This window comes from Peromyscus maniculatus, chromosome 11, assembly GCF_049852395.1.
Source record: "Peromyscus maniculatus bairdii isolate BWxNUB_F1_BW_parent chromosome 11, HU_Pman_BW_mat_3.1, whole genome shotgun sequence".
Lineage (NCBI taxonomy): Eukaryota > Metazoa > Chordata > Mammalia > Rodentia > Cricetidae > Peromyscus > Peromyscus maniculatus.
In genome coordinates this window covers 33,726,446-33,746,443 of record NC_134862.1, presented here as the reverse complement: position 1 = coordinate 33,746,443, position 19,998 = coordinate 33,726,446, and the positions used below count along the sequence as shown (strand labels likewise).

Genomic DNA, 19,998 nt, shown 5'->3' with positions numbered 1-19,998 from the left:
TAAGGCCATTGAGTACTAATTAAGTAGCTTTCTGTAACCAAATATCCCAAGAAAATTGTCCCTAGTTGATCACAAAATGAAAATACCTAGAGAAATCATTGCTTAGTGGATGGAGTTCCTTTTCAATTTTCTGATTAAAGTTCCTTAGAATTTCAAGTTAATCTAATTCAGCTTATATTAAGAATTGCATAATTACTTGACTTTAGTTTAAATATCTGCAGTGGATTTATTTGTCTCTCTCTCTCTCTTTTAATTGGGAAGTCTATAACTTAGAAAGTCATATTTTTCAAACTGAATCCTTTATATTCTTCTTTGTTTTTCTTCTTTCATTCATAGGAACATTTTTTTCAAACTATGAAGTAGCATTAAATAGACATATCTGTGTGTGTTGAGAAATACATTCTATCTGTTCATTGTAGATGTAAGACTAAAGAACACTTGGAATATGGTTAGTTTCGTAGTTAGGGTTGCTGTGTGGAAACACCATGACCAAAAAGCAAGTTGGGGAAGAAAAAGTTTATTTGACTTACACCTCCATATCACTGTTCCTCATTGAAAGAAGTCAGGATCGAACTCAAACATGGCAGGAACTGGGAGGCAGGAGCTGATGCTGAGGCCACAGATGAATGCTGCTTAGTGGCTTGCCCCTCATGGCTTGCTTAGTCTGCTCTATTATAGAATCCATGGCCATTGGCCCAGGCATGGCACCAGCCACAATTGGCTGTACCCTCCCCATCAATCATTAATTTAGAAAATGTCCTGTAGGATTGCCTACAGCCTGATTTTATGGATGTTATTTCTTAATTGAAGTCTCTTCTCTCAGATGACTTTAGCTTGTGTCAAGTTAACATAAAACTATTCAGTACAGTTGGTATAACTAAGTTAACAGAATTTTGCATTCTGTCAAATTGTAGCAAGATTTAGTTGAATATGTTAAGAATAACATCATAGAGAAATCTCATTCCTCCAGGGTGTATCTTTAAAGTGACAGAACTCAATAGAAGGTGACTTTGAGCAAGAGACTTCTTCCTCTGCATTGCTATGCCTTTTCTTCTGTTATCCGATCTGGCCCACTTTTTGCCCACTTGTCAAGAAAAGTAAATTTCACTAATTAGTGAGATTGTCTTCTACACTTTAAAATAATCCATTACACCTTGCCCACTTGTTTTTTCTACAATATGAGGAGGTGTATGATCTGGCAACCTCTGAACACAAAGTGGCTTCTCAATTAGGACAGTCTGACTGCACAGGTCAAAACGGGACAACTCAGCTGACTCCAGGGAAGTAGCTCTCTCAACACGAGTCAAGAACTAGCTGTTCACTATTCAAAGCTAGACAAAGCTAAGCACTCAGCCTCTTGCATCTACAGTTCTTTGTAGGTAAGCCAACAGACAGGGCAGGTGTATTTGGTAACAGTAACAGAAAAATGAAATTGTTTATTTTGACTTGCTGTTTTACAGTTATGTATTTGCATGTGAAGGTCAGCGGATAACCTGAGGAAACAGAGCCTCACGAAAGATTCAAGTGCATTTGGCCTTTTTTTTTGTTTTTAAATTTTTGCTCTTTTCTTTTTCATGCTTAGTCTTGAACTGATGGCCTTTGTATGACAGGCAAGCACTCTACCACTGAACCACATTCACAGCATCTATTGTGCCTTTGAACAATGCTGGGTATTTCACAGGGAGCACTACAATCTGCATTTTGCTCCCACAGTTGGTGTTTTGACTCTGATGTTACAGAAGGGTATTTTGTGGCTGAAAGAAGTGCTCTTGAAAGATGAATGCCTTGGACTCTCACCCTGGCTGTAGAAAGAAAGAGAGGTGTCAATACTCGAAAACAAAGCAGATGACAGGAGAAAAGAAGAGTCTCCATTTCATCTCTGTGATTGTCAGTTTTGTCATTTTTTACAAGATGTGGAAGCAGTTGGGAAGAAAGTCTAGATTGGGTGTTGGCTAGATCAGTTTGGTCTGTGGGTCTTTTGTTGAAGATGTCTTGATTATCTTCATTTATGAGAGAGACTTAGCCTACTGTGGGTGACACCATTCCTTAGACAGGGGATCCTGGGCTGTATCAATGTAGAATTGGGGCCAAGCACAAGTAAGCTTGAGTACCTCCATTGTTCTCTGCCCTTGACTTCACTGTGGATGTGATGTGACCAGCTGTTTGAAGTTACTGCATTGACTTCCTTCAATGACGGACTGGAACCTGGAATTGTGAGCTACAATAAACCCTTTCTCACTTTAGATGTTTTTTCTTTCAAGGTATTTTATGATAGCAACAGAAATAAAAGAAGGACAATTTTGTGCCTCCAATTAGGTAAAGAGCTGATTTCCTCTAGAAAAGAGGAAGGGCATTTGTGAGTAACCAGAATCCAGAGAGAGGAGAAACCACTTTCTGCAGAGGGAAGAAATAGCTTTCCACCCCCAGGAAGCCTCTGACAGGAATATTTTCATATGAATACAGCTGGTTTACACATGTGTACACACATGCTTAGGATAATATGAGGATAAAGATATGGTACTCTCTGCATCAGATGACAAGCCTTCTAAATAAATGTGTCAGATGGATGAGATGTATGTCAGCATAAGGCCATGCAGTAGATTGCATAAGAAAAGCAATTTTAATTTTCCATAACAATATAATACTTCAAGTCAATGTTTTCTAACATAAATTCCACATTTTAGTAACTATTCTCTGAAAAAGAAGTTTCTGAGCAGAACTCTAATTGACGAAGTATTTAGGCAAAACATACGAAAGATGCCCCAACCCTAAATATCTAGAGATTGCAGCAATAGAGAAACTATTTGACAATATATAAAGCAAGCCTTTCCACATTGTAAAATGGAGCCATGTGTGCTGGTCTATATGCCTAAGTCAACCCGTGAGAAATCTGATAAACACAACACATTTGAAAAATGCCTTTCAAACCCAAGGGATGGGGAGTGGGCTCAGTGGGCAGTTCCCTAATGTGTTTCCACCTACTATTTGGGGGAGTCTAAGATATCAGTGAGTGACTGTCAAAAACCAAGATGGACTGTACCTAAGGAATGATGTTTCAATATGTATATGTGCATGTACACATGCATCTGCACACAAGTAAACACACTATTAAGAGTTCTGTGGGAGAGTTAGGCATCATAATGAAACCAGAGCAACATTTATGGTGAAGGTTGAGTTGTGGGAATCCTTGTTTCAGCAATACTCAGCGAGGCTTATCCTTCTGTTTTGCAAAATCTAGAGTACTAGGCACAATTGCTTTTATTTACACTAAAAATGCTTGACCATATGGAATTGCACTGTCCTAGCTGGGCGTGTCTCTGTGCTTTGTTCAATCTCTGCCCATGCTTTGTCAAAGAAGTGGTGATCTCAGCAAGCATTAAGACACTATGTCTTTAACAAAAAACTTGTATTCTGTGTTTAATTGCCTTCACCATTTAGTATTGAGTACAAGAATAATTCCTTTAACAAACTTCAAACATATGATCATAAGACTTATGGAATGAGAAATAGTACAAGACCAATGGAATATGACAGTTAGCAACACTTGAAACTGCCAACAAGCATTCAGTTGACTGTTCAGACTTTGAAAAGTGCTGTAGCTTCAACATTTGAATCTCCTTTCTGTGTGCACAGTAAATATTCCAGCTCTCTGTAATTTTAACTAGCCTAAACGATGCTTACACTTTCCAGATACCAGCTGTTGAAGCAGCAACTTTCAAACAATTTTGCAGATCGGCAAACACATTATATCATTGTGCGTGTTGCAGCTGTCTCGCTAGTTAGCCTGGCTTTGCATTTTGGAGAGTAACTGGTGGATAGTTACAGTAGAGTATTTGTTTTCCTCCAGCAGTCTTGGCAATTAGTGCTTTTCTAGCTCCAATTTTTCTTCAGTGCAATAGGTACTTTTTACATTAGCATTTTACAAACCAAGGTGATGACTTTCATGTTGAAAAAAGTAATTAATATATCCCCAAAAAGAAAGGGAAAATGCTCTGTTCTTGCTTGGATCATTTTTTCCATTTGTTTTGTGTGTGGTATATGTAAGAGGAATGTATGTAAGATGTTTCTCTTTGTTTGTATGTTTGTGTCCGTGCACGTGTATGCGCGCGTGCATGTATGGGTGCTGTGTGTATGCATCCACCTAGAGGTCAAAGATTTATATTATTATTTATGTTATATAAATTGTCCTTTATTGCTACTCTACCTTATTCTTTGAGGTGGGCTCTCTCAATAAAATTCAGAGCTTGCAGCTAGGACTGGTCTTGCTTGCCACCTCACTGTAGGCATCCTGTCTCCACCATCAAAGCCTGGAATTACAGGTGGGATACTATGCCCACTGAGCATTTCTGCAGTTGGTGTGGTTGAAAATTTGGTCTTCACACTTTTGCACAGTGCTTTAACCATTAAGTCATCTCCAAAGCCCTGGAATAATTTAACATGTAATTTAATCAATGAAAAAATTGAATGTTTCTTGTGTTTAAGGAATCCTGCTAAGTGTTTTTTACATCCATTGAAGATTAAATAATAGAAGCCAATTTAATAGACAGTCATGGATGTCGAGTTTGTTCTGTGGACCACCAAATTCTATAGGTAAAAGAGAACATACTAGTTTAAGGGAAGATTAGGTTCATCAACGAAAGTTCAGCTTTAGACCCTATCTCAAAACTGAGACTTGATAAGGGATTGAAGACTGTGTAAGAGTGTGGAGTGGAATGGAATTGAGATTCATGAAAATTTTTAGAAGAATTTGTAACAGGCTAATACCAAGGCCAGGCTGGTATTCCTAGGAAAAGAGCACTCAAGAGAGATGAAGAAGAAATAGCATCAAATTTTCCTGGTGTAGAAAGCCAGGAGGGATGCTCTTTCTTGGCTGTGTGCAGTGTGGCAGCAAGAGGTTTTGGGAAATGGAGAATATATTCCCAACAGACATGTTCATTGTACATGTCTGTTGTCTAACATGCAGCTATTGGTTAGAGAATGGTAGCATTTTAGAGTCTGATTGCTCATTAATTAAAGTGCTTAGTTTAAGATGTAAAAATGAGGTCTTGGGACAATTAAAACACTTTTAAAGGTTGTGTATCACTGCCTGGATGGCTAGCCCCCAGGAGCACAGGGCTTAAAGGGAAGCCATGGAGTGAGTTAACACATACTGTGGCTTTTTTTTTATCTGAGAGGGTTAGGGGAAAAGACACACACACTCTCTTGATGGTTTCCTTCTTTATTCTCTATTCTTCTGTGTTCTTTCTACTATATACTTATTTTTCCTACAGCTTCTATATCCCAACAATTTTTTTTAGGCAATAAAGGAATTACAATGTGGTTACATTCTATTTTTCAAGTGAATGATTATAATGAATACAGGTAAAAACATGTTTTTCATCTCCTTTACGTGATTAAACATTTTACGTATTCTGGGCGAAAAACAAATTATCCCAAGAACCCACATGCATTTATATCCAAGCAACTTGTTACAGATTAACCATGTAGGAAAGCAAGGTATTTTTCTCAGTCAGGTATTTTATTGGCAGGTTGCAGTTTTGCAGTTACAAAGAAAGGGCCAATTACTTTATTTCTTATCTTGAAAGTTAATCATATAAGGAATCTTAAAGGAATCACTATTCAAAACTTATATATATGAAAACAATCAACAATCTCTACTTTAAATCTTTAGGGTACATACCCACTCATCAATAGTGTTTATATCAAGAGATTGAGGCCAGAATTATACAAGGAATCAATCTTCACCTTAGGTCATCAACCAAAACTAGCAAGAAAGGCAAGTCAGGTAATAACAACTGTGCTGCTTTGTTCTTGTTCCCTGACCTTAACACGTTCCTCACTCAACTGTGTGCCTTTCTAAAACTTTAGATTGTCTTCTTAGATTGTTTACCTCAAAGCTATTTGATGGAAACATAGTAGTCTAACTTGATGATATTTTCAAAGCTTTGTTTCAGCTATTATGCACCCTGAAACCTGTGAACACATCTCTCAACATTAAGGTTAAAAGAACGTAAGCTAGTTGGGCTACTGGGACTCAGTTGTTTTTCTTAATCATTAACCTTGTTGTTCCCAGATCATGAGCCCCAAAGAGACCACTGAAGACAAGCGTGCCAGAATGCAAAAGTAAGGTTTAATTCGGGATATCCAAAAGCAATACAAGCCTACGCAGGGACTTCATCCAACAGATCTAAGGCAGTGGATGCTGGAGGAAGTGCCTGCCTCTCTGCAAGCTCAGTTTTTAAAAGCAAAAACCACAAGGTTACATCAGTTAGGGGTGCTAGTATGGGTACAATTCTGATTGGCTCATTTCTAGGGATTTTCTAGAAATCATGGCTTAATCTTACTTCTAAGGGGGTGGTTGCCCATTACCATTTCTCATTGGCTGCCCTCAGATGGGGACATTTCTGTGGTCAGTTACCCTGGAAACAAGGGTTGGAACATTCCTTGGTTAAACACTCATCACCAAATGAATACCTTGTGACTCTGTACTTTGCACTTTCTAATTTCTGGAATCTGTGTTGACTGGTTCCAGCAACTCAAGGTCTGTTCCAGTAACTCAAGGTCTATACCTAAAATACAGAAAGCTTGGGCCTTATTTCTAAGATGAAGGCATTTTATTCTCATTTTGGTCTCACATTCTAAGCCACAGTCTATATATATGGCTTCCCAATAGAAACTCCTGTGCTCTAGCTATGTGACACTTCCTTGTTTTATTTTTTATTATCAAAAGTCTATTTAAACTAATATTATTATTATTATCAATTAGACAGTACAACTTAGGAAGGATCATATTCACAATGTTCCACAAGTAAGAATGCTCAGTAGAACAGGATGCTTCCATGAGATAACCACACTGTATTACAGGCAGTGGGGACTCTCCCCACACCCATTCACACCACATCAGATACCAGAGAAAGATGGCAGCAGCAAACATGAAAAGGCACAGCAGAAGCAAAAGACATTCCAGGGTCTGTGGTCTCTGGGCCTTGCCTATCAAAGATTCACCCATCAGGGAGTCGCCTCCTAGTAGGATAACACCTTGAACTTCAGTTGCCACCTGCTGCTCCTCTGACATGGCCACTGGAAGCTGTATGTGTGTGTGTGTGTGTGTGTGTGTGTGTGTGTGTGTGTGTGTGTGTGTGGTGTCCTCATATGTAAAAGTGCCTGTGGTCTTTTTGACCATAAGTTGATGTCAGATAGTTTCCTTAAGTCCAGAGCCTTATTTTTTTAAAATATTTATTTATTTATATATTATGTATACAGTATTCTGCCTGCATGTGTCCCTGCAGACCAGAAGAGGGCGCCAGATCTCATTACAAGTGGTTGTGAGCCACCATGTGGGTGCTGGGAATTGAACTCAGGACCTCTGGAAGAGCAGTCAGTGCTCTTAACCACTAAGCCATCTCTCTGGCCCCAGAGCCTTATTTTTTGAGATAATATCTCTTGTTGAAGTTTAGTATTTACTGTTTCAGCTTAGCTACCTGACCAGAAAGTTCCCAAGATCTGCTTGTCTCTGCCCCCTTGAGGCTGGAATTAAAAATGAATGCACCTTGTTTAAACAAAGGTGCCAGGAATACAAACTCAGGTCCTCATGTTTGCACAGCACACACATCACCCATTTGGCCTCTTCCCACCCCCAATTTTACTATTAATCTTTAAGCTAGTTAGTGGCAATGCTAAGTTCAGAATTCTCATCTCTGAAACCTTTGTGTCTCTTCTCTATTTCTAATTTATCTTATATTTTATTGCCATCATTACTTAGTTTTAAGCACACCATACAGAGTAGAAGAATAATTTCCTTTGAAATAATTATTAGTTGTGAAAACAGAGATCCCAGAGCAGAGAAGGAAGGGCCTTTGGACCTTTGACTTTGAGTGATGTTTTCATTTAGATCCAGCCTCTGCTTTATATTCTTTAACTACCTCACTTGTCCACATTACTCACTAAGCAAGTATTGATCACCACTTGTGTTCCAGGGAATGTAATAGGTGCTGTGTGGGAACGCTGAGACAAGTGCTGTCCTTGAGGCTTTTACAGAATAGGAGAGGTGGTGTGGGAGGGAGATGAGGCATGGGGGGATCTGCAACTACAGGAGCCAGATGCCCAGATATTTCTGGGCACAAAGAGCAGCTTTCGGGAACGTGGATCTTACTAATAGTATGGCTGATATTATAGTTTCAAATGATTTGAAATGGCAGGTGTAGGACTAACTTTACACAGCTATTGAGACAAGCATAGCTCATGTCATATCTCACACTAGAATCTCAGGAATCTGTATGATACACAGACTCTAGAATCCTTTCTGAGCTTGGTATGCCGTGTGAACAACAGTTCAACTGGTAGAAGAACAAATGCTTATAGCTACTCAACCATCTCTTCAGGCCCTTTTACATCTTCATTAGGGATTCTAAAGATTCGTGGATGAATCAAATATGTTAAAGTAAATTATGTATGAAATATTTGACTGGAGTTTCATTATCCTTTGTTTTCTTGTAAATGACACAACGAATTCTTGGTATAGATTTGCTACCTTTGTTTATATCGTAGTGGTTAATATCTTTTTATCTTTTTTGCATATGTGTATGTGTTCTTGTGTGTGAGTGAGGTGTGGGTATGTTGTCATGTGTGCCAAAGTCAGAGGACAACATTCAATGGCAATCCTCAACATCTGCCTTGTTATTTCAGACAAGGTCTTGAATTTCACTAGTTTGTTGCTGTTGTTGGTGGTGGTGGTAATGGTAGATGTGTGAGTGTGTGTGTGTGTGTGTGTGTGTGTGTGTGTGTGTGTGTGTGTGTTTTCCAGGCTAATTCTTCTGTTTCTGCCTGCAGAGATTGGGGAATACCTAGGGTTGCAGGCTGGTGAGAGGGCTTGTCTCAAAGAAACAAACAGAAGTAGAAAGTACCTGAAAAACAACATCTGAGGTTGTCTTTTAATTTCTAATGGCACCTTCACACACACACACACACACACACACACACACACACACACACACACACACCAAATACATATATAAAGTAAGTAATTGAATAAGCCAATTACATTTTTCTTCACATTTGATATGAGAGAGACAGCCAATCTCTTATTTGGGTGGTTAAATATTTTTGTTTTTAATTTATTATTCCCTTCTCTTAACAAGTAAATACTAGTTAAAGCTATTTGGTGTTCTGCTTAAGTGCTCAGCACCAGACAGGTCAAAATCATTTCATGTGTTGAGTTAACAGTGTGCTATACAAAAGCAGTAACCAGGTTGCATAACTCTGACCTTCACCTGCAATTATTTCTCAATGAAGTTCTGCCCTACTGATGTCTTTGTCAAGTACCTGTGCTTTATCCACAAATGAGCTAATTTTCAGGTTGTAAGGTTAATCTTTATCTACACTTCCTTTAAACTAAATCCTGATTGTTCCCTAAGGCACTTTAGCTCTTTAGAAAACAGTTTGGGTGGACTTCCTTTTTGGACTCCGTTGTGGCATGACCCTCATTACAGACTGTTTTGAAGATGTGAGGCTGTTTAGTATCGAGTGAGGAGTATCAGAGCTGCCTGCCTTATGGAAAGTATCAGCTCTATGGACATGACACTCACTACCAGTTCTGTTTCTCAAGAAGCACACATTAATCATTGACATCACAGAGCCTGGGTTAGCCTGGTCAAAATATTCCCTTCTGATCTGAAACTTTCCAGAGTCAATGCACACTTCTTGTGTATCTTTTAAAAGTCTGTTGTGGTACTCCGAGAATCCTCACATACTCTTAACGTGCGAAACAGCATGATGTGTATTGGAGGTCATTGTGTTTTTAATGGATTTAATAGTAATTACATGATGCCAAGTTTTTCCATGAGACTTACACTTACCGTGTACTAAAATCCCTTGTTACTGTATCACATATCAGGCTGGGAAGACAGTTCAGGAGATAAGTGCTTATAAGGATCTGAGTTTACATGCCCAGAACCACGCAGAGGTTCACTGTGCTACTATGTGTCTATAACACCAGTGTTGTAGTGCATGTAGAGATAAGAGGACCAGTGGGGCTCACTGACCAGAATTTCTTATTCAAACAGCGAGCTTCAGGTTGACAGAAAGGAGACCCTGTCTCAAAAGCAGCATGAAGTATGATAGAGAAGATATCCAACCTTGGACAGGAAGTGGTGGCACATGCCTTTAATCTCAGTACTCAAGAGGCAGAGCCAGGTGGATCTCTGTGAGTTTAAGGCCAGCCTGGTCTACAGAGTTAGTTCCAGGAAAGGCGCAAAGCTACACAGAGAAACCCTGTCTCAAAAAACTGAAAAAAAAAAAACAAACCCAACCTTGGCCTCTGCCTACACACATCCTAGGCATGCACACCTGCATATGTGTATTCACATGTGCAGATATACACACACAATCATAATAAATATAATAGTAATAACATCACATGATGCTATAAGTAGTTATATTTGTTCATCAGATTTTCAAATAGCTTAGTTTTTGTGCTCCCCCATAAGTAGAGTCAAGGTTTCATTATTTCACTATGAAAATGTCAGAGATATTCACACTGTGGTTATTATGTGTGGAATTGGAACATTATTTTACTTCCCTTGGAAAATAATGGTAAAATGATCACAGAAGAGGGGGTGAAAAGACAGTAAGAGTCAGTGGATTGGGAGGGGTGCTGTGAAATACTGCCAGTTGGACAGGACTTGGCCTTGCATTCATCAGCTCACCGCCATTATTACTATTTGCACAAGAACTGGACAAAATCCAGCCAGGGAGAGAGGGTCATTCTCCTTTGGGTTCATGGCTCCTGGTAGGTTGTCTATGCCTTTCATATGGCTTCTTACCTATGGACATGTGGACAGTACTGACTGCACTCACCTGCAATTATTTTATTTTAATTTAATTATTTAATTTAAAAAAGATATAAAGATGGGGGGTTGGGATGGGGCAGTAGAGAGAGTTGTAGAAGGTAGTAGGGGATGAATATGATCAAAATTCCTTGTATAAATATATGACCATTTCAAAGACCGATTGAAAAACATTATTTATTTTAGTTTGTTTATGCAAGTACACAATAGAGATATACTTGGTGTTTAGCCCTGACCATTTGACAACACACAAATAATTTCATCAGTTCACTTAATCGTAAATTACCCCAACAACAGTGCTAGAACCTCAGTTCTAACCTATCTTTAAATGGGTTCCTAAATGCACCCCTTGTAAGTCTACCAAGCACATATGGAAGAAGTATAATCTATCCTAGTGGGAGATGGTTCAGTAAGGTTTGAAAGGCAATCCCAGTGAGGCCTCATTTCATTTATTTTTATCTTTACTTTATGACACAAGGTCTCATGAGGTCAGGCTGGCCCTGAACTTGCTCTGTGGCTAAGAATGTTCTTGAACCTCTGAGCCTCCTGTCTCTACTACCCAAGTGCTGAGATTAGAGTCATGTGCCACTAAACTTGGTTTGTATGGTTCTGGGGATAGATGCTAGGCAAACATTGTACCAACTGAGCTGCATCCACTGCCAGGAGGACTCAGATACATATATTCACATTACAATGGATACATACTATTTTCATGTATCCATTGTGTTTGATATTATGTAACTGGGAATGGGAAGGAACAGTTCTTGAAGCATCAATATGGAAAATAACTGGCAAAGTCAAGCCTATTAGATGTCCTTTTGCATCTCCCTTATTTGGAATAAATACTGTATCTTTACCCACTGTCCAGCCCTAAGGTGAACTGTGTGGTAATAGCTCTTAGTACCCATCCTGGAGGCCTCAATGAGATTATGTTTTGTACCAGGTATTCTTGCATCGTCTGTGTACTTTATTCCTTTATTCTGACTGATCACATACAGTTGACTTCTCTTTTCACACTAAATTAGTTTTCTTTTCTTTTTGTTTGCTTCACAGAAGTGCTGCCTCAGTCATCCTTGCTCATGCAGTTTTGTTTAATGAATGCATGTGCATGAGTGTTCACGAGTGTGACTAAATAGGGCGAATGTGAGCCCTCCTTCTGGTTCTTGGGAAATAGAAATCTACATTTTGTATGTGGTCAATTCCTGATCATTCTTTGGTTTTCTTACCAGTTTCACTGCTGTAATTAACATTCATTTCCTAATGACCAAGTGTATTAATGTGTTCTAAATGAGTGTGAATGGATGCATTGCACTCTAGAGTGCACAGATGATTGGCACACTCTGTTGCAAGCCCCAGACAGCAGTATCTAAACTACTTTCATTTTAATACTTACTACAACCACTACCTAAACACGGTCAAAAAGTTTATAAACTCAGACAGGTTCCCAGGATTTTTATGTTATGTACAAATAATGACAGAATTTACATTTTTTGAATAAAAAAATAATGGGATGAAATCATCCCTGTAAATGGCATTTGACATTTGCAACTTGAATTTTTGTTTGAATTCTGGTGTTTGGGGATGCAGCCTCCCAGGAGTCTGAGTTATAAAGGAGGCCTAGGAATTAATTATAACACCCAGGCAAGTGTGGCTGGTGAGCAGGGAGTGCCGTGCACACTGAGAACTGAGAACAGTTGTGTGTGAGGAATGAATGGGGGTTTGGTCTGTGTGCCAAGTAAATGTAAGGAATAAAAGCTACAGCACATGAAGATGGTTTAGTGACAACTCTGGCTTTCAGCAAGTTGATGAAAAGCTTGATTATCCTAATTCCGTCGCCGTTACAGGCATCCTTTCTGGGGTTAAGCAGACCCGAGAGTATTACCTCATTTCCCAGTCCATTACAGGGTTTGAAATTGTTGAACGCTGCAGATTTTTCAGCAGACTTTTCGAAATGATCTCTGTCAACAGAAGTGAGGTTAAGATGCACATGCTCAATTGGAATTCATGGCAGTTCAGCTGACGTTGAGAGGTACTGATAGGGGAATATTGATAATACTTCATTGGGGATGTATTTTATGTAGGTTGTAATTACTGAAAACACTAAACATGTGTATGCCTGAAGGCTGTACAGAGTTGTTTCTGACTTCCTTTTCTCTGTGTGTATGTATATGCACATGGACATGCCTCTTTATGTGTGTACTCCACAAACAATGGTGTTACTCCACAGGCACAGTCCAGCTTGGCCAAATAGAGTTTCTTACTTGCCTGGAGCTTGTCAGATAGGCTAGGCTGACTGTCCAATGAGCCCTAGGGATCCACATGTCTCCCCCTCACCAGTATTGAGATTACAAGTGCACACCCCTATGCTTGACATTTTTCCTGGGCTCTGGAGGTCAAACTTAGATCCCTATGGTTAAAATAGCAAATGCTTTCCTTGCTAAGCCTCCCCAGCCTCAACTTTATTTTTTTTTCCTTCCATCACACTCAGTGGAGTTACATTGTTCTTTTTTTTTCTTTTGGTTTTTCAAGACAGGGTTTCTCTGTGTAGCTTTTCTCCTTTTCTGGAACTCACTCTGTAGCCCAGGCTGGACTGGAACTCACAGAGATCTGTCTGGATCTGCCTCGAGAGTGCTGGGATTAAAGGTGTGTGCCACCACCGCCCGGCACTTACACTGTTCTTAACATGGAATTGGCTCCTATCTCTAAGGGTGTATAAGACTTCAACCTTACTTCTCTATCAACTGGAACAGGCAGGAAACTTCTTTCCTCTACATGTTTTTTTCTTCCTTAACAGAACTCTGACGCTGGCAACCATCTGACCTCTGGCTGCTCAACATACACTCTCTGATGGTTCTTTCATTTGCTGTCCTGTGTATCTTACCTTTCTGACCCCCCTGTTTTGTTGGCCTCTAGACTGATTACTATAGTACAGATGTAACTGTATTAGTTACTTGTCTTGATATATAGCAAAATGCTGGACCCAAGCAACTTAAGGAAGGAGCGCAGGATTTATTTTGGCCCACATTTTAAGAGAACAGTCCATCATGATGGAGAAGGCATAGTGACAAAATGATGAGGCAGGCCACTGGCCATACTGTATCCAGAGCCAGGAGGCAGAGAGCAATGAATAACTTGCTTGATCAGCCTTTCTCTGTTTTATTCAATCCAGTACCAACCAGCTCATTGTATGGCACACACATTTCAAATGAGTCTTCTCACCTCAGTTAATGCATCTAGAAACTCACTCATGGACAAGCCCAGAAATGATTCTGGACTCATGGTGATTTTGAATCTTATCAAGTTGATAATCAAGATTAATCATCACAATGATTTAGATCATAAGAGGCAAGAGAAGACGTTTTAACCTGCTCTGTTTCCTCACTTGGTTTATTTTTAAAATATGTGTTTTTGTTACCTAAGGGGTAATTATAGCCTATTTCTATAGTAACTCTTTGATGGATGTCTGTAATGTCAGTACCCAGGACTATATTAGAAGAAACACCTGGCTTTATAATCTGTGCTGACAAACATATTGTGCATCTGTTTGTGCAGTTCCAAAGAGCAACTTAAGATATTGGATCAAATTTTAAGGAGTACTTTAGGGGCTGGAGAAATAGCCCAGCAGTTCAGTGTAATGACAACTCTCGCAGTGGACCTGCATCACAACTGCCTGTGATTCCAGCCACAGGTGATCTGATACCTTCCGGCCTCCACAAATAGCAGCATATATGTGCACATTAATGCATACATATATACAACACAAATAACAGATTAAATGAATCTTAAAGTTTGTTTACTCTCATTGTAGAGGAACTCAAGTTATTTCCATCACCAATGTAATTTTAAGTTATTTGGTCAACATGATCAAGAGAAGGTATAATGAAGTAGGTCATATAATTTTGATATCTGCAAAGTTCATGCAAAATTCTTAAATTAAAATTAAGAACATAGTCCATGTGGCATCTTAGCTGATTTATGTAGAGAAGAAAAAACATAGTTTCTAAAGTCTATGGTGAGACTATGGAAGTTAGAGTTTTCAATAGTTAATTCCATAAGTTGATACGGATATTTGTTAGTACAGCCCAAGCCATACTGCCATATACTAAAGAGTTCAATTGCAATTCACTTTGCAATTAATTTTTCATATATTTAGATATGCCTTCTTATCTGCCTTGTAAGCTGATATTTGTAATGAAGGTCTCATTAACATACTCCCATACTCTCTTTCCCCATTTCTAGCATGGGGTTTTATGAATCTTCATAATTTTAAGCACAGAGTAAGTGTAAAATAAATAAATAAGTAAATAAGTAAATAAATACATAATTCTGAATTAAAGAAAGGACAGAATAAGGTAACAGATAATTTAGTTTTGTGTCTTATGTCCATTATTCACCAGTTACTTGGCCATTGGGTAATCATCTAATGGCTTTAAATTTTAATTCCTCAATCTTTAAAGTAAGTAAGATTTACTTAAATTAATCTAGTCTCTTTCTTGTGAATGTTAAGAAACATTGTGCTTGGCTCACACATATAGCATGTTTGTTTCATAAGTGTCACCAAATATTAATTCTGTTTTTGTGGGTGGTGAATATTATTATTGAATTAGAGACTAATATTTGGTTGTGTGTGTGTCTGTGTGTTTGTGTGTGTGTATGTTTATATGTGCCTGTACTATGTTCAATGTCAGATGCAATATTCAATCACTCTCCACTTTATTTTGTGAGACAAGCTCTCTCTCAGGTTGAACCTGGTATTCACCAATTCAGCTAGACTGACAAACCAACAAGCCCCAGCAATCCTCCTGTATCCACCTCCCTGAACTGGAATTATAAGTACATATCACCATGTCTGGCTTTTATGTGGGTACAAGGGATTGGCCTATGCTTGTGTGCCCAGTATTTTACCCACTCATCTCCATGCAGGCTTCCTTGATAAGTACCTTTACCTATTGACTCCCATGTGTACTCTTTCCTATTGGTGAGGATTTTCTATGAGTTGGTCTTGGCTTAGTATCTGACACTAATCAAAGGCAGAGCAGTTGTTTAATTCGTTTAGAATGAATAAATGAAGAATGCCATCTCAGTGCCACCAAAGCGTCTGGAGAGGTGGCAGAGGATGTGAGCTGGGTTCTCAGTACCCATGTCAGATATCAGATAGTTCACAGTCACCTCTCCAGCTCTAGGAGAGCCAATGCTTGCATCTGGCCTCTGCGGGTTCCTGAATTTGCATGTGTATACACACACACACACACACACACACACACACACACTCACACCCAATTAAAAAAGTCACCAGAAAGCCTTAGCAGATGGACTCTTTGATTTTGCTTTGTTGTCCCTCATCATCAGTCTTCAACCATTTGACCTGCTTAGAAAGTCAAGTTCTTCCCTGCAATGCACCCCTGGTGTTCACCATACCCCTGAGGCTGGCAGTTTTCACTTTTCCTAATACCCATTTATATGGAATCCTGCTCTACAAAGCAGAGTTATAATGCATACAGCCTTCTGTTTTTGTTCATGTCATTACTGGTCACTCTCCCCTAGAGCTGTCCTCACCTCATGGTCTCTGAATTTAGTTACTCAAGACTCCATTCTAGCATAACCTTTTCTGACACCTCAATGAGGGTATAAATGGTCGTCAGCTACTCCGTGTGTTGATCATTGTCCTTGTGGCTGAGACATAACTGTCTGCCAAGACCGCTCAAGGAGAGAAGGGTCCACTTTGGTTGACAACTCAAGGAAGTCCTGTGGATGGAGTGGGGAAGGCAGAGCATCAGCCACATGAGGTGGCTGGTGACATCATCTCTCCAGTCAAGAAGTATGGGGAGACAGAAAAATGTGGCTAGGTTGTAAAAACTCATAGTAACTCACTTCCTCTGGCAATGCGCCGACTCCTCACAGTTCCTAACTTTTCCAACTTTAGCTGGGGGCTAAGTGTTGAATACAGGAGCCTGTTGGGGATGCTTCACATTCAAAACTTAACACTCTTTGTCTATTGGCCATATGTCCCATCACCTACATCGTGTTTATTCGTTTTTATCTCTGACCCAGGAGATTGTATTCTTTTCAATAGCAGATGCAGTTCCTGTGATTTAATTAATTATGAATGTCTTGCCAGGGACATATTTAGTATTTCTATTACAGGATTCAGTAAACACATGTTGAACTGAATGAATGTTTTATGTAATTTTTCTTTCTTCCTTCAACTTCTTGACTTACATTCAGAAGGATACCATTTGTATCCTAGCAGCCAAGTGTAATTAAGAACTTCACCTCTATAGAGAAGGAGTACTGAACTGAGTTTTTCAGAATGGAATGCAAAAAGCCTTTCATTTCACTTGAAGCATTATTTCTGGATTTATTGAGATTTTCTTTTGGTTGGTTTTATCTTTTCATTACGTTTTATTTATATATGTGTGTGTGAGAGAGAGAAAGAGAAAGTGAGGCAGAGAGACAGAGAGAGATGAAGTGAGGTCCTGGGAAAAGTTATGACCCCAAAAGACAAGCTACCAAGGCATCTGCAGCCTTCAGTTATCTCCCATTTCCAAAGTCTCCATCATCTCTCAGTAACCTATTAACTTAAGCCATCAATAGACTAGTACATAAATGAGATCAGAGCCTCCATCATCTCATGGACCCATCACTTCCCAGATGCCCCACCTCTGAACACTGCTGGGTTGCATTCAAGTCTTTCATTCATAAAACTTCAGGAGACATTTTAAACCCAAGCATTGGTGGCTTTTGTTAGGATTAGTATTAGTTCTCAACTTAGGTGGGCTTTTGGCCATGCCTGTGTGGGATTATCTTGATTGAACTGATTAGGTGGGAAGGCTTACTCTCATTGCCTGGTTAGGATCCTAGACTGTAAACATGGAAAATGTGATTAGAGTAGGAGAGCACATTTATTGCTTTCTTCTTCTTGCTTATGGCTGTGATATGATCAACTATTCCAAGTTCCTGAAGCATTGGCTTTCCCACCAGAAGGAATGATAACTTGCACTGAGGGTCAGAATAAGCCCTTTCTTCTTTAACATGGATAATAACAACAGCAAAAAAAAAAAAAAAGCCAATTTCCTGGGTCTTATGTTTGATTCCTGACAATCATGATTTCTGAAAATCACTTTTATGATCATTGGCTTTCTGTTGAAAATTTGAACCTCCCCCTCTCCAAATCTTACTAAAGTGATAAATCCAAGACAGATTTATTATATATTTTTATAAAAAGGGCCAGTATCATATACTCCAAGGAACATCACAGTTAACCTATTTGTTTCAGAAGCATAAATATCATTTACCCTAGTATTTACCACAGATTCCACCAATTTTTGTTGTGTGCTTACTATCCAATAGATTTAGTGTTCAGTGATAAAATATTTTACCTTGTTTATATAAGTAAATACAATAATCACTTTATCTAGATAGCAACAAAGGCATACAGATTTGTTATATTTGAAGAAATGACTTTTAAAACGTGAAAACAATTTATAAACTATATTTTCATTATTTGTATTGGGGTTTTGTATGTGTGCTTGCATGGCATGGCATGCGTGTGGAGGTTAGTAGACAACTTTGTGTAGCTGGTTCACTTCTCAACCCTTTATAAGGGAACTCGGGTACCCAAGTTCGCATAACAAGCACCTTTACTACCGAGACATCTTACTCCGCACTGAAAACAGGTTTTCATTCTTCCTTCCAAAGTAGGTGCATGTAATCCTTGCTAGACTTCTCTGTACCCAGAGGTTCAAAGGGAAAAAAATTGGTATCTAGACTGAACATTTTAAAAATAAGCCGAGTGCATTGTAACATTCTCTCCACTTTCCATTCATGGAAGGAACACATTTGATTTTGTTCCTAGGTTTTCAAGACATATTCATAAGCACATGGTTCTAGATTGCCAATTTTGATTATGAGTATTTTTCCATATTCAATTTACTTCAGATTCAGGCCATGACTCTGTAACTCCATTCTTAAACCTGGTCTCTCTCTGCCAATTGTTCTGCAGACAAGTAGCTGCCTCGTGGTGAACTGCAAGTACGATTATTTTAAAAGGTTATTTAGGGACTTGGGAGATGGCTCCATTAGTGAACTCTCTGTAACATAAGCATTAGGACCTGGTTTGGGACCTCAAGCAGCCACCTAAAACACCATGTACATGTAGTGGTACAGACCTATAATCCCAAAACTTGAGAGACAGGAACAGAAGAATCTCTGGAGTTTCTTAGCTAGTACTTCTTTCCACACTGGCAAGCTCCAAGATCAGTGGAAAATCCTGTCTTAAAACATAGGTGGAGAATTAAGATGACACCTGGGTTGACCTCTGACCTTCACATGCATGCGCTTGCACTTATACACACATCTACCTCTTCTCTACACATACACACCAAAAAATAAACCAATGAAAAGTTACTATATTCTCCATTATCAAGATGACTGTCAATAATCACACAGTAATTATCACAAGGACCTTTCTTTCTTTCTTTTTTTTTTTTTTTTTTTTTTTTTTTTTGGTTTTTCGAGACAGGGTTTCTCTGTGTAGCTTGTGCCTTTCCTGGAACTCGCTTTGTAGACCAGGCTGGCTGTGAACTCACAGAGATTTGCCTCTGCCTCCTGAATGCTGGGACTAAAGGTGTGTGCCACAACTGCCTGGCGACAAGGATCTTTCTATAGCTTGAATTTCTTATCCTAAATTATGAATTATAAGCTGTGAAAACAGTAATTAAGAATAAAATAACCTCAAACATTATGAACTGTGAATAACAGGGGAATAAAACTGAAGGAAAAAGGCAACCAGACTGACTTTTTCTCACTCTGTTCAATGATGGTTTTTTTTTTCCGATAACTCTTGTATTAGTCATTAGGAAATTGAATCTGGGAGAAGACTCAGTGGGTAAACAATGTGAAGACTCAAGCTCATATTCCCAGATCCCATTTATAGCCTGCCCATACGTGCAATTTCAGTGCTCCCATATGGAGATGTGATGTGGAGACAGTTGAACTGTAGGGAGCACAGAGGGTAACTAGGCTGGTGGCCTTCACAGCAGTCAACAAGAGACTATGCATTGGTGACCTCAAGAAAGAAGAAAGCAAAGACTGACAGCTGAGATTCTCTGACCACCCTGTGTGTTTCATGGCACACGTGCACACAGCTGACACT

At 39.1% G+C, this 19,998-nt stretch overlaps 1 protein-coding gene across 1 annotated transcript in view; it reads left to right on the top strand.

The window, feature by feature from the left end:
- The window catches only part of Dpp10 (dipeptidyl peptidase like 10), a 720,356-nt gene that overhangs the window by 49,770 nt on the left and 650,588 nt on the right, over positions 1–19,998 (top strand). The window lies entirely within an intron of this gene.